The sequence below is a fragment of the Oryctolagus cuniculus genome, chromosome 1 (genome assembly GCF_964237555.1).
Source record: "Oryctolagus cuniculus chromosome 1, mOryCun1.1, whole genome shotgun sequence".
In the NCBI taxonomy this organism is placed as follows: Eukaryota; Metazoa; Chordata; class Mammalia; order Lagomorpha; family Leporidae; genus Oryctolagus; species Oryctolagus cuniculus.
In genome coordinates, this window is record NC_091432.1 from 139,376,593 (window position 1) to 139,391,390 (window position 14,798).

Genomic DNA, 14,798 nt, shown 5'->3' on the forward strand with positions numbered 1-14,798 from the left:
TCTTCAAAAGATTATGTATTTATGTGAAAGGCAGGATCACAGCAAGTGAGAGAGAGATGAGAGAGATCTTCCACCTGCTGATTCACTCCCCAGACGGTCTCCACGCCCAGGAACCAGGAACTCCATCCTGGTCCTCTGAGTGGGTGGCAGGGGCACAAGCAGTTCAACCATCACCTGCTGCTTTCCCAGGCTCATTAGCAGGAAGCGGGACCAGAAATGGAGCAGCTGGGACCCAAACTGGCACTCCAACATAGGATGCCTGAGTTGTAAGTGTTAGCTGGGTCCGTACCACAATGCCAGCCCCACAAAATTACACACACACACACACACAAATATATATGCATGTGTACATATACATACATATGTATACAAATATATATATATATATAAATACTTTCCTGAACATGGGTTAGAGAAAGACCAATTAAAGAAGGAGTAAAAGGTATTATCTACAAAGTAAAATACTTGATAAATTGTTCTATGCTAATTCTAAGACACTTTAGTCATAATAGACACCTTTAAGAAGAGGAAAGACAAACCATACAGTAGAGGGAGATATGTGTAGTTTGACTTGAAAGTTAATTAAGAACATGCTCAGCTGGCGCTGCAGCTCATTAGGCTAATCATCTGCCTGTGGTGCCAGTACCCTGGGTTCTAGTCCTGGCCGGGGCGCCAGATTCTGTCCTGGTTGCTCCTCTTCCAGTCCAGCTCTCTGCTGTGGCCCAGGAGGACAGTGGATAAAGGCCCAAGTACTTGAGCCCCTGTGCCTGCATGGGAGACCTGGAGGAAGCTCCTGGTTCCTGGCTTCAGATCGGTGCAGCACCGGCTGTAGCGGCCACTGGGGGGTGAACCAACGGAAAGAATTTTCTCTCTGTGTCTCTCTCTCACTGTCTAACTCTGCCTGTCAAAAAAAAAAATGCTCACCAAATAGGCACTTCGAGTGCCCACTGAAGTCCAGTTTTTATTGGTCTAACAAAATAGTGGGGACTGAGTAGTATAAAGCGAAGACATTTATTTTAGCTCATAGTTCTGGAAGCTGGGAGGCCCCAGAGCCTGCCAGCATCTGCTTGGCTTCTTGTGAGGGCCATTGGCTGCAGAACCAACCATGAGGGGCCGCCCTGCTTTGTAACGACCCACTCCTGGGGCCACGTATCCAGTCCCACGAGAGCTGCATTAGTACCTCCTAATGAACTCCCCACCGCCTCCCAACACTGTCAGATGGGGAGCCACATTCCAATATACTTAAACCACAGCAGTAACCAAGGACAGCCAAACCAGAGAAGTCCGGTAGCACCAGGGTTTGGTGCAGCCTCCCACGCTGCTAGATGGTTTAGGTCAGTGCGACCACTCGGAGAGCCCACTTGGCATAATTGCTGAAACCAAAGTCACAAATAGTGCAGGTCCCAGTAAATTCACCCTCGGGTGTGTTCTAGAAGAAGGACTGGTGTGAGCCCTGGGAGGTTAATGCAGTTTTACTCATTGCTATAGTGTTTTTCTTGCCCCAAACTGAAAATGACTCAAATGTGTGGGGAGCAACTCGGACTAGACTGTTACTCGAATTAAGACTTATTCTATGCATCTGCTCTCCCACAATATGGCGCTGGGAGAGGAGTAAAAACAACTTTTACACAGCTGCCTCTAGTTCAACCAGTAACCTGCAGGAGCTGATCCCGCTCCTGATTGGAGGAGAGCAGCATGCTCGGCGTGTGGGTAGCAGAGTTGGGATTGGTGGAAGAGGACTATAAAGGAGGAGAGAGACAACATGCACCAGGAACATCTGAGGAACATCTGAGAAGCCCCCGAGAGAGCCGGCCGGCGGTGTGCCGCTCCCCCACGGAAGTGGGGAAAGTGGCAGGGGGAACCGCCCTTCCACGGAGGTGGAAGGGTCGGTAGCCAACCCGGGAAGGGCTGAGCAGACAAAAGAACAGTGCAGGGTCCTGTGTCGTTCCTCCGTGAAGAGGGGGAGCGACACAAATGGACATCAGTCATAGAGATGTCCTCCCAAGGGGCAGGGATGGACAGGGCGGATCCACAGGTAAACACAGCAAGCCAGATACAACCAGAAACATACTGCATGCTTTCATTTAGGCAAAAGACCAAAACCCAACCAAATTAAACCATACTATTCAGTTCCTAAATAAAAACCAGGAAGTGAATTTCCTAAAAGCTGGGGCAATTGTTGCCTTTAGGAGCAACTCTTCCAGGAGTAGCAACACTTTTCTCTTGACCTGGGGATTTGTTAACCTGGTACAGTATACCTTTGGGTTGTTTGCTTTTTCACAGTGGAATATGATAGGAAAATTTGCACTCAACTCCCTTTCAATGGAAGCCTTCCAGGAACAGGCTCACCTGGCTCCTTGCACTCCTTGCCAGGGCTGATAGTCAGAAGCATGGTTCAACAACTGCTGTTTTATCTTCTCAACACTCGATCCCGTTGCTGGTTCTGTCTCCCCGTTTGATGTCAGCGCGCAAGCCTGCAGCCATTCAGGGTAGGATTACAAGCCTCTGTGCGAGCTCAACTTTCTTCAGGCTGTGTGTGTGTGTTTTTCTACTAATTTCCCTAGGCAGCTGCCTCAGCGATTCACGTATTTCCTCATCATTAAGTATTTTGATAAATACTTCCAACTTTCACACTTTATGTATTTTATAAGTATTATTTTTATAAGACTGCTATCTCAATTATCTATCACTATGCAACCAACAGCCCTAATATTTAATGAGCTAAATTGGCTGATTATGTCTCCTGGCTCAGCAATCTGGGCTGGGCTCAGCGGGGCTGGTTAATAGTGCCTGCTGTGGTTGCGACACCCAAGACGGCTTCTTCACCTGGCAAGGGGCTGCCCAGGCATTCTTTCTCTCTGTGTAGTGGTTTTCATGGCAGAGAGGGTGTTCCAAGAAGATGATCCCGACATGCAAACTCTTACCCAGACAATGTCACACAGGCTTGCTAATGTCCCATAGGCCAAACAAAGGAAGCTAGGGGGCCAAGTTCATTGGGAGGGGATAGCACAAGTGTCTGTTATTGATTGTGATCAGCAGTCAATACATTTTACTTAAGGAATAAAAAATTAAATATGATATTTTAGATAATAAATATCTAATTTTATATAATATACAATAAATGATGTTTTATTATTATTAAAAGCTAACTACTTCAGCAAATTATCAAAGGATGTATATCAAGTTAAAATAAAACTTTCTAAATGATTGAAAGCAGAATGCATAACCTGAAATAGATGAGACAATAATTGCATACTTTTATGCAAATGGAATACATTAATATATAAAAAGACTCAAATATTAGACCACAAAATAAAATCAAACTGTATTCTATACTTTTGAAACATATCCAAAGTGAAGCAAATTGTTTGAAGGTGAAAGGATGAGCAGAGATGGGGCTGACGCTGTGACGTAGTGCATTAAGCTTCTGCCTGTGGTGCCAGCATTCCACGTGGGCACTGGTTAGAGTCCCAGCTGCTCCACTTCCAATCCAGCTCCCTTCTAATGCACCTGGGAAAGCAGTAGAAGGTGGCCCAAGTCCTTGGGCCCCTGCACCCACGTGGGAGACCCAGAAGAAGCTCCTGGCTCCTGGCTTCAGATCAGCTCAACTCCAGCGGCCACTAGGGGAGTGAAACAGCAGATAGAAGATCTCTTTCTCTCTCTCTTTCTCTATCTATCTAACTCTGACTTTCAAATAAATAAATCTAAAAAAACAAAACAAAACAAAACAAAACAAAACAAACCAAAAACAGATGAACAGAGGCATCCCAGGCAGATGTGAACAAGAAAGCAAGCAGGGGCCACAGACAGATGACATCCAGGAAGGGAGAGGGTGCATGGCGCTGAGCATAGCATTAGCATTCACACAGGAGGAGCTGCAGCCACCCAGGAGAGGTGCAGGAACATAGAAAGTGCAGCAACAGAGACCTCCACCACCTTCAGTCCATAACAGTAAATGGGCAAAAAGAATTCTAGAACAGCAAAATAACATAATCACTTTTTTTCAAATGCCAATAACACATGAAGAGAGACTGACCATTTAATAGGGAATAAAGAAAGCCTAGAGATTCACACACTCCAGGCATGAAACAGGGACAAGCATCATTTTCTGATCAAAATGCAATAAAATAAGAAATGAAGGCCGGCGCCACAGCTCAACAGGCTAATCCTCTGCCTGCGGCACCGGCACACCAGGTTCTAGTCCCGGTCAGGGTGCCGGATTCTATCCCAGTTGCCCCTCTTCCAGGCCAGTTCTCTGCTGTGGCCAGGGAGTGCAGTGGAGGATGGCCCAAGTCCTTGGGTCCTGCACCCGCATGGGAGACCAGGAGGAAGCACCTGGCTCCTGGCTTCGGATCAGCATGGTGTGCTGGCCGCGGTGGCCATTGGAGGGTGAACCAACAGCAAAGGAAGACCTTTCTCTCTATCTCTCTCTCTCTCTTACTGTCCACTCTGACTGTAAAAAGAAAAAAGAAATGAATACCAAAACAGGAAATAAAATAACCCAAGGGAAACAAACAAGCAAAGAACACCTACGATCTGGACACTTTCATCCCATCTCTCCCTCAACTCTTAATTCTAAAAGGGAATTAAAGCCAAATAGCTGGAAACTAGACCATGAAAATGATGAAAGTGAGGCCCGTGAGCACCTCAGAGGGTACTTTTCCAGCCATGAGCTGCTGCCGGGGTGCAGGTGCATGGATGATAGGACGGTCCTTGGTGAACTCCCAAGCATTCAATCAGACCGGCTGTTACGGCCCAGGCACCAGGCAGCCAGAACAGATGGTGTCTGCACCAGTGAGCACCAGCCCGCCTGTCAGTCCTGGGAAAATGGAGTTCACCCCATTCAGGATGCTTTCCAGAAGCTCTTGATGAACCAAGGGAACTCATGGGAGTTAAGGATGCGAACGAGGCGTGGCTGTACTGGGGATAATGAAGGGGAGATTCCACTGAGACTGCAGAGTTACGGCAGCCGACTACAGGTGGAAGTCAGCCGGGAAGATGGGAGGCCACTGGGGGAAGAGCAGGGGCTTGGTGACCCAAGGAATGGTGGTCACCACATGACCATGGAAGAGAGTGGCTAAGGTAGGGCGCTGGACCAGGAGACCAATATGCAGCATGTGCCCCTTGATCTGCAAGGTCCCAGTCAACCCACCTTAGGTTGAAAATTTCCTATGTCTGGGGCTGGCCTTGTGGTGCATCAGGTTGGGCCTCCACCTGTGATGCTGGCACCCATATCAGAGCCCCAGTTCAAGTCCCAGCTGCTCCACTTCCCATCCAGCTCCCTGCTAAAGCACCTGAGAAAGCAGCAGAGGATGGCCCAAGTGCTTGGGCCCCTGCCACTCATGTGGGAGACCTGGATGGAGTTCCAGGTGGCTGGCTTGAGCCTGGCCCAGCCCTGGTTTTGTTGTGGCCATTTGGGGAATGAACCAGCAGATGGAAGATCTCTTTGTCTGTCATTCTGCCTCTCAAATAAATACAAGAAGTCTTTGTGAAGAAAATATTCTGCATGGAAGATGTGTTGCTTGCAGCAACCTACCATATGTCCCAGCTTAGCCTCACCCACCTTCAACCTGCTCAGAACGCATCCATGGCACTGCAGCTGGACAAAGTCATCTCGCACAAACCCTATTTACAACCCAGTGTTGCATTTCTCGTGTAATGCCCTGAAAACAGGATTGGTCCTTTCCCCTTCTGACCTTCTCCAGAGTCACGTTCATTGCCGCTACCAGGGAGGACTGGACTGTGCGATGGAATTGCCATGCAAGTGTCTCGCATCCATTCTCACAGTCTGGATCTGTCACAGATGCAAAGTTCCAAGGCTGCTGGTGCTATGATGTGTCTAGCACTTGGCTCCCCTAACTCATACAGATGTTTAATTGCCAAGGTCTTCTGTTCACGCTTAGGAGGTGAATGTTGGTGGATTAAGGGTGCAGGCTTGCTCTAATCATGGCGTCTGGGAGGCGGGCTCAGGGGGAGGTCATTAGGTTGTTGGAGGCTGGCTTTGGCTGGGAGTTGTCGCCAGAGGGTTGGTGACATAAGCATAATGTGCACCGTGCGTCTCTCTGCCTCCTGTCTCACCCCGGATTCTTCCTCCACACACCATCAGCGGTCGCTCTGGCTACCAGGTCTCAGAATGAATTTCCAAACTGAAAGCTACAATAAGGCTTCTTCCCTCCTCCAGGGCTCCTCTTGCGGATTTCAAAAGTTAAAAAAAAAGCTGACTCATGCAGTTCGGGGAAATTGACACACTGCGGGTAACGCGGAGGGACCCCGAGTCAGGACAGCACTATTCTGCCTTGGGAATAAGTTCCACTAGCAGACATTCAAAGCAAATCCCCTATATGACAATTAGATAAAAGACATAAAATTATAGACTGCGTGTGTGTGTTTTCTAGGGAAATCTGCTAAGGCAGATGTATTCTTCACAGCAAAGCAGGATTTCTCCAAGTGATGCAAGATGTTCCAAGGACAAACATAGCCTGAGAACCGTGTATTTATGTTTGAGCGTAATATAAGAAATAAATCCAGTACCTCAAACCTGGAGCTTTCAGTAGGGATATAAAGGCCGCTTTATAAGTTTGTGTCGGAAGAATCAATTTCAGGTAAAACGTTAGATAAGCAGGTGCAAAGCTGGGTGTGAATGTGGTGACAGTGTACTGAAAGTGCAGTGTGGCAGCTATGAGGGCTGCGTGCGAGGTCTCAATGCAGAGGTCAAGGGCACGCCCTTTAAAAAGAGGCCTCCCGCTCCAGGTGGAGTTTGCCCATGTTGAACAAATCCAGTGTTTCCCGAGGGTCCTTTCAGAGGCTGGAGGAAAACTCAGGGCCGGGGACTACTTGGAAGCATGTTCAATCCTTGCAGTCTGTAAGCTCATTTTTCATGGGCCTCCCCGCTACCCCAGTGCCTGGGAAGGGGACCCTGGAGTCCACAGATTGGCGACGTGACTTGGGAGAATGACACAGCCCTCCATGGTCCGGGGAAGGTCCCAGGTCACGCAGCTCAGCCGCCCACCCCTTACTCATCGTTTTATTTCCTGCAGTTGCAGTTACCCATGGTCAGTCTTGGCCTGGAAATACTAAGTTCTTACATTTTAAGCTGGATTTTATTTTTGAGTACCAGGATGAGCTCTTAGGCTGCGCTGCTCCATCTGACCCGGGACTTGAGTCACTCCTTTGTCCAGCATACCCAGGCTGTCTACACTGCCTGCCTATTATCAGATGGGTCACCAGTACCACGGGCCTTAGGTTACAGCGACCCTTTATTTAATAATGGTCCCAAAGCGCAAGAGTAGTGATGTTGGCAATTCAGACTTGCCTTTAAGTGTAGGGAAACTTTATGATTGGGACTTAAATGCAGGAGGAAGCATGGCAGACACAGGGTTGAGTGCTGTCAGCACTTTCAAGCATAGGGGGAGGTGTTGGAACACATCCTTGCAGACGGCATGGGGAGGGGGTGTGTGGCTGTGTACCCCACCGTGTGGAGGAGCAGGCTGATGACTCAGGCAGGCCAGCAAACCCTCCCCGGGGACTCGGCGCTTCCCAGCGCGTAATGGAGTAAAACCTCGCATGACGGGGGCAGACACCACACCACTACGCCTACATGTGCAAATTTTTTTTTCTACGCACAGAAAATCTCCAATTTGTCCCCATGCCCTAAATTTTAACAATGTGGGCAGAGGGAAAGGTCGTTTGGTGTTTGGTAGTACAAAGAACAGGATCCAGCTGTACTGGACAGAAAGATGTGCTACCTGGGGGAACACGGGCCCCAACCCTGTCCTTGGATCCAATCCCAAGAGTGCCTGTGATGAGCAGGATGCTACAGTCCGCTACCCCCACCCAGGTCTTGTCTGAGCCACCTCCTCCCCTTGACCTTGGGCATGCCACCCTGCGATTAGGGGACGTGAGGCAGCCAAGGGAGACTGCTCAGGCTGGGTGCCACCTGATCATGTGAATTGCCCTCAGCTAGTTGCACAGGAAGAAGCCAGAGGAAGGTGGCCCTGCTGGGCTGGGAGAAGATGTAGCAAGCCCGTTGTACACAGCCCAGGGGTAGCCCCAGGATCAAAGAGCAGCTCCAGCCACTCAAGGAGCCAGCGAGATGCTGCTAGTCAGACAGAAAGCTTAGCCTGTGCGTATGAAAAGGGGCCCTAGCAGAACAAAGCACCTGCAGAAAGGCAACCTTCCTCCCTAGGGGGAGCCCAGCATTTTATTTTAAAGATGTATTTATTTATTTGAAAGGCAGAGTTAGCGAGAGGGGGAGACAGAGAGAGGGGGCTTCCCTCTGCTGGTTCACTCCCCAGATGGCCACAAAGGCTGGAGCTGGGCCAGCCTGATGCCAGGCTGATGAGTTGTCTTCTGCTGCTTTCCCAGGCACGTTAGGGGGGAGCTGAATTGGAAGTGGAGCATTCAGGATTAGAATCGGTGCCCATGTGGGATGCTGGCACTGCAGGTGGCGGCTTAACCCTCCGTGCCACAGCCCGGTATTTTACACTACAAAGCCCTGCCCATATCCCAATAACTTTACAGGTGGTCCCAGTCCCCGTCCTTCCCCCTCCCCCAAGGAAATCATCCCAGGAGACTCCTCTCTCCCCTCTGATAATATTGGGTAACAAAACCTTGGGAGGAATTTCACCTATGTCACAGCCAGCAAACCCTTAGTCCAGGAGAAGAGGGTGAGGAAGTTGAAATGGCAGGAATGGTGAGAAGAATTGGACCCCATTCCCTTATAAGCTTTGGACTCAATACAAACTGGGCCCTCAGCTCTCTGCTGGCCTGCCAGGTGCGTTCTCTCCAGTAAACGACGTCACCTTGCCTTCCCCAGTCAGAGTGACAGGGTGCGTCTCTCAGGCCTGTCCACAGAGACGCCCATCTGTTCTGCCGGGTGCGCTGTCCCAATAAGCCTTGCTGCCCTGATGGCTACTCCTCTCAGTCTCACACCTGAATCCTTTCTCAAGGGAGGACAAGAACCTGTATTTCAGTCACCTGCACTAACACAGCCATATGACTTCACCAGCAAGATGTTCAAGGGACAAGGATTTAACGACTGTCTGCAGAGATGTGATGTCATGCACCTGTGTTCTTTCGTGGCTCTGAGTTTGTGTGCCTCGGCCACATAGCAGAAGGAAAATGCAATAACCGTGTCCTGGGGCCTGGTGCTGTGGCACAGCAGGTTAAAGCCCCGGCCTGAAGCGCTGGCATCCCATACGGGTGCTGGTTCTAATCCCGGCTGCTCCTCTTCCTATCCAGCTCTCTGCTATAGCCTGGGAAAGCAGTAGAAGATGGCCCAAGTCCTTGGCCCCTGCACCCACGTGGGAGACCCAGAAGAAGCTCCTGGACCCTGACTTCAGATCAGCTCAGCTCTGGCTGTTTAGGTTATCTGGGGAGTGAACTGGTGGACGGAAGACCTCTCTCTCTCTCTGTATGTGTCTCTACCTCTCTCTGTAACTCTGTCTTTCAAGTAAATAAAAACAAATCTTTAAAAAAATAACCGTGTCCTTTCCTCACCTGTGTTGGGGCACCTGTGTGCCCTGCACCTGCCCAGAGCAGAAAGCTGGGAGAGGTGGGAGCAGAGCTTAACCTGAGAAGTTCTAACAAATGGGACTCCAGTCCCTGCTTTTCCAGCACACCCACCATGCTATGAAAATCTCTTTATTGATCATTTGCATGGGCCCAGCACCAAACCGACTTTGGCAACACCACCGCATGTCCTGTCTCCCAGCTGCGGGACGGCAGTGACGTCCCCAAGTCTGAAGCCCACTCAGTTGTGCAGTGTCAGGAAAGCCACACGTTAAAAGAACGAGAGCGTGTTTTTCTTCGCAGGTTCTGGCAGTGATGTGGGCGGGGGGGGGGAACCCAGCTGGCCCCTGTCCAGGCCAAACCGTGTGCAATCCCACGTACACAGCTGCGTGGGATCCATGCTGTCATTGCTGAGACAGCTCAGCAGAAAATGGGGCGTGGCTTTCTTCTGGGGACTCTTTTCTCTGTGTTCACCCAGACCCTCCAAAATAGGGAATTTCCCTAGGACATGCCCTCGCTGCTGCCTCCCCCAATCCCAAGTCTGGATGAGCCACACCGGTCTTGGCAGGTTCACCCCACTGGCACTGGCCACTCTTCCTAACAGTCCCACCTCGACTCCTCTGCCATCGGTAGTTGCTGTCTCTTGCCCACACCTGGGCCGATTTTGAAATTCGCTTTCCATTAAATAATCTTATTTTTTCAGATTTTTCACTAAAACTTATCTCAAGCCTATAAAGACTGATTCAAGTGTAAGAAAGCCAGGGACAAAGGAAGCTTCTGTGCCCACACTCTCACGTGTGGCTTGGGCACTGCTGTCTGGAGGAGACCCCATTCGGGGGGCAGCAGCCTTTTCTGAGCCCCTCCTCTCGGTGAGACCCTCTCCGTCTCCCCCTCTGCACATGCCAGGATGCGGCACTGCCTTCAAGTTCATGGCCGATGGCTAACAAAACCACTGGGAAAGGGAGACAGGTGGACAGGGGCGGCAAAGAGGGCCCCTAGTGGCAGCCGCTCCATCCTAGCCAGAGCTCCAGAGCCCAGCCTCTGGACCCACAGCCTTCTGACCCGCCCACAGCAGGGAGCAGCCTGGGGTCTCCGTGAGGAGCAGCCTGGGGTCTCCGTGAGCACCAGCTGTGGTCTCAGCCTATTCTAGCTGCAGTGGCAAAATACCATCAACCCCGGGGGCTTATAAACATCAGGCATTGGGGCTGGCGCTGTAGCGTAGGAGGCCAAGCCTCTGCCGGGGTGTGCCGATGCTGGTTCGAGTCCCGGCTGCTCTGCTTCTGATCAAGCTCTCTGCTTAAAGCCTGGGAAAGCAGTAAAGGACAATCCAAGTGCTTGGGCCCCTGCACCTGCCTGGGGGACCTGGAAGAAGCTCCTGGCTCCTGGCCTTGGATCGGCCCAGCTTCGGCCTTTGCAACCATTTGAAGAGTGGACCAGTGGATGGAAGACCTCTCTCTCTCCATCTCTCCCTCTCTCTGTGACTCTGCCTCTTAAATAAATAAATAAATCTTCAAAAAAAAAAAAAAAAGTCAGGCACTTACCTCTTGCAGTTCTGGAGGCTGCAAGTTCAAGATCAAGGTGCTGGCTTGGCTCAGAGGGTGAGGGCCACGCCCTGGTGCTTCATTAAGGGACCTCTTTTCAGGATGTTCTCGCGTGGCTTCTCAGCATGAATGCCATTGTGAGGGCTGTGCCCTAGGGAACTCAACCCCTCCTGAGGCTCCCCCCTCCCCTTGCTCATATCGTCACCTTGGTGGTTGGGTTTCAGCCATGACCTTTGGGGGACACAGACATTCCCCCCACCGCAGCTATCGGCTCTTGCTCAGAACAGCCCTCCAGCAGCCCTAGGAGCAGGGCCCAGCTCCTGGAGCTGGAAGGGTCTCAGCCTGATGCTCTCTCGGCCTCCTGGGCAGAGGCCAAGGTTGCCCTACAGAGGTCCCGTCTTCTCGTTGTTGGTTTCCGTTTGCATCGGCCCACGATCCTGGAGCAGGTGTTTGTTTAGTGGTTGGGACATCCACGTCCCAGATCATAGTGCCTGGCTTTGATTCCCGGCTCCAGCTTCCTGCTAATGCAGACCCTGGCGGGCAGCGGTGACTGCTGGAGTGTTCCAGTGTTTGGGTTCCTGCCATGCGTGTGGTTTGACTTCCTGGATCCTGGTTTCAGCACAGCTCACCGCCAGTCATTGCAGGGAACCTATGGATGGGAGCTCTGTCTCTCTGTATCATTCTCTGTATGTGTCTCAGATAAATAAATAAATTTTGTTTTATTTGTTTGAAAGTCAAAGTTATACAGAGAGAGGAAAAAAGAGAGCCAGAGTCAGGACTCAGAGCCGAGTATTAAATGCAGGCACTCAGATGTGGATTCAGGCTTCTTAAACCGTGTCTTAACCATAGGCCAAGCACCTGCGCCGATATCAGTAGACCTTGAGTAAAGCAGATTCCTCCTCCATCGCGTACGTGGGCTTCATCCAATCCACTGAAGGCTTTAACAGCAAAGACAGGTTTCCTGGAGGAGAGGGGCTTCAGCTTGGAGGCTGCAACGCAGACATCCCATCTGAGTTTTCTGCCGGCTGCCTGTCCTGTGTATTTCAGGTTCAGGACTGAAAGTGACATCAACCCTCCCCTACTTTTCCAGCCTGCTACCTGCCCTGCAGGTCTTGGGCTTGCTAGACCCAAGGAAGCAAATTCCTTAAGACAAATGTCTCCCTCCCTCTTACTCACAAATGCACACTTTCACACACACATCTCTCTGGAGAACCCTTACGTCTTTATTCGTAGCAGACGCCTGCTGAGATTTTGGGCTGAATCCTCAGGGTGTTTGCAGCTTCCACTGTGTTCCGGGAGAGACAGGCAGACATGGGGGCCAGGAGTATGGGAAAGAGAAGTAAATGGAATTCTGCGGAGGTGCTGGGAACTGGCCCGAAGGGAGGGTTGAACCAGCCTCCCACTTCCCTGCATTACATTTTCTAATAAGAACCTGAGGGACGCTGCTTCCCCCTTGCATTTCCACACAGGGTCTTCTTGCATGGGAAGGCTCGGTCAGTGGTTCCGAAGGGTGGCTTGTCACCCAAAGCTGCAGCAGGACCATCAGGGGAGGGGGTGGGGACAGAAGCAGAGTTCTGCATCTGCTGATGGTCAGGGAGGAAGCCACAGATGAGGGGGCTCCCTTGCGGCACCGTAGCAAGGACCTGCTTGTGTTTTCTCTCGCTTAGTCCAAGGTCAACCCAGGCTCGGGAGTCAAGGTCCCAGTCTCCGTCTGGTGTCCACCCAGCCACCAGCCAGTGTCTTTTATCCGTCCCTGCTGTCTTCCGCCAATGCATCTACCTGCCACTAAGCCTGCAGGAGAAAGCAGGGGTGGGGGCAGGGGGCCGGGATGCGCCCAGGAAGGTGTGCCAAGGGTGCACCGTGCCCCTAAGAGGTGGACGATGCCTGCTGTCCTCCAGCCTCACAGGGGGATGCTCCGGGCCTGCAGCGCTAACACCAGCACGACACAGACGGCTTTGCTGGGACAAGCACCCCTACCGGAGTGGAAGGAGAGCCTCCAGCCAAAGACAAGTCTTCCTGGGGTGTGCGGGTGTGGGGACGGAAGCCGCGCAGCTGTTCACACACACGCAACAGAGGAAGGCCCAGCAAGTGGCTCACGCTTCCCAGCTGCTGTGTCCTGGGGAGCCCGGCTGTAGCTGGGCTCAGAACATCTGCAGGAGAGGCAGAGAGCAAGACACATCACTTCCCGTGGCTCAGTTTCCTTATGCAGCCGTGACGCCTTTGCCTGTCCTACGAAGATTAGCGATGCTTGTAAGGATCTCAGGAGACCTGGCCTGCTTCCTGACATTCAGTGATTGTCAATGTTTTTTTAATTAAAGCATAAAACATGCTGTGTGTTTATGTGATCCAAGTACTTGGATCATCTTCTGCTGCTTTCCCAGGCACATTAGCATGGAACTGGATCAGAAGTGGAGCAGCCGGAACATGAACCAGCGCCCATATGGGATGTCGGCACTGCAGGGAGCAGCTTAACCCGCTGAGCCACGGTGCCGGCTCCCTGGTGTACATATTGACCATGCCTACAAAATACCTTCAGAGCAGCATCCAGACTAGTGTTTGTCGAAACAACTGGGCACTATAGCCTGACACAAGAAAATCGACCATCCCAAGCCCAGTCCCGCTGAGAGTGACGCTGTTGTAATAGCAGCCCGCAATCCATGGTTCTAAACTCCCTTGGAAGCTACTGCATTCGCCTGTGGAAAACCTGGAAGGACTCACACAAAGGTAATAAAAATAGAAACCTGGAGAAAGGGAACTGAAACTGTGACTTCTGAACCGCAGGGCTGTGTCACCTGGTAAACAAAGGCAAGCGTCAGCAGGGGTTGGATTGGAACCAGAAGCAAGAAAACAAGACAGTTTTATCTTGAGGTGCTGTTCCATGGAGCTCAACCCACCGGAAGTCCCAGTCTGTCCGCCGCAGGATTTGCCCAACCCAACTATGCAAATCTGTGCTAAGGGAAAACAGCAAAATGAGAGACGAGAAGCATCCAAGATGCTCCTGTAATCTTTAGCAGAGCAAGGACAGCTTCCCGGAAGCCCTGAGCTGGCGACACCGACCCTTTGGGTTCCCACTGGTCCTGCTGCTCCCCTACCCACCACGCCCAGGCCAGTGAGAGGGGTCCCACCGACAGCCACAGCCTGGGTAACCTGGCCACATGTGCTTGGCCCTCTGTCCCGGAGCAGGACTTGGACTGCCGCACACTCTCCTCCCCCGCCCTGTGGTGAAAGTCCCCTGAATGAGCCGCCTGCTCTGACTGCCCTTTGACCCCTTCCCCACTCCAAGGCTGGGGCTCTGGAAGTCAGCAGAGACTCATGCAGTCGCTGTGAGTGAGAACAAAGCTGTTACAAGGGATCGATCATTTCTCATCTGAAAACCCGTACATCCAAAACGTGCCTCGTGTTCTGTAGGAACTCACAACACTTTCGCTTTTGGAACAGCTCAGATTTTAAATTTTCAGATTAGGGCTGCTCCATCTGGTCAAGCCTGTTCACAAATCTGCAAAACCTCAGAATCTGAAACACTGGTGGCCCCAAGTGTTTCAAACAAGGGGTGCTTCCCCTGTATGTATAAACGCCTGGTCCCCAAACTCCTCCCACTCTGCTGCCCCCACAGCTCCTGTGAGGTCCCCGTGCCCGGACCTGCCAAGCACTCTGTCTCCTGCGAAGCCCAGCGCCAGGCCAGGGAGCCCAGAGGGCACGGTCCAGGCTCTGCTGTGCTGGGTTTCTGTGTTCATCCAGGGAGCCCTT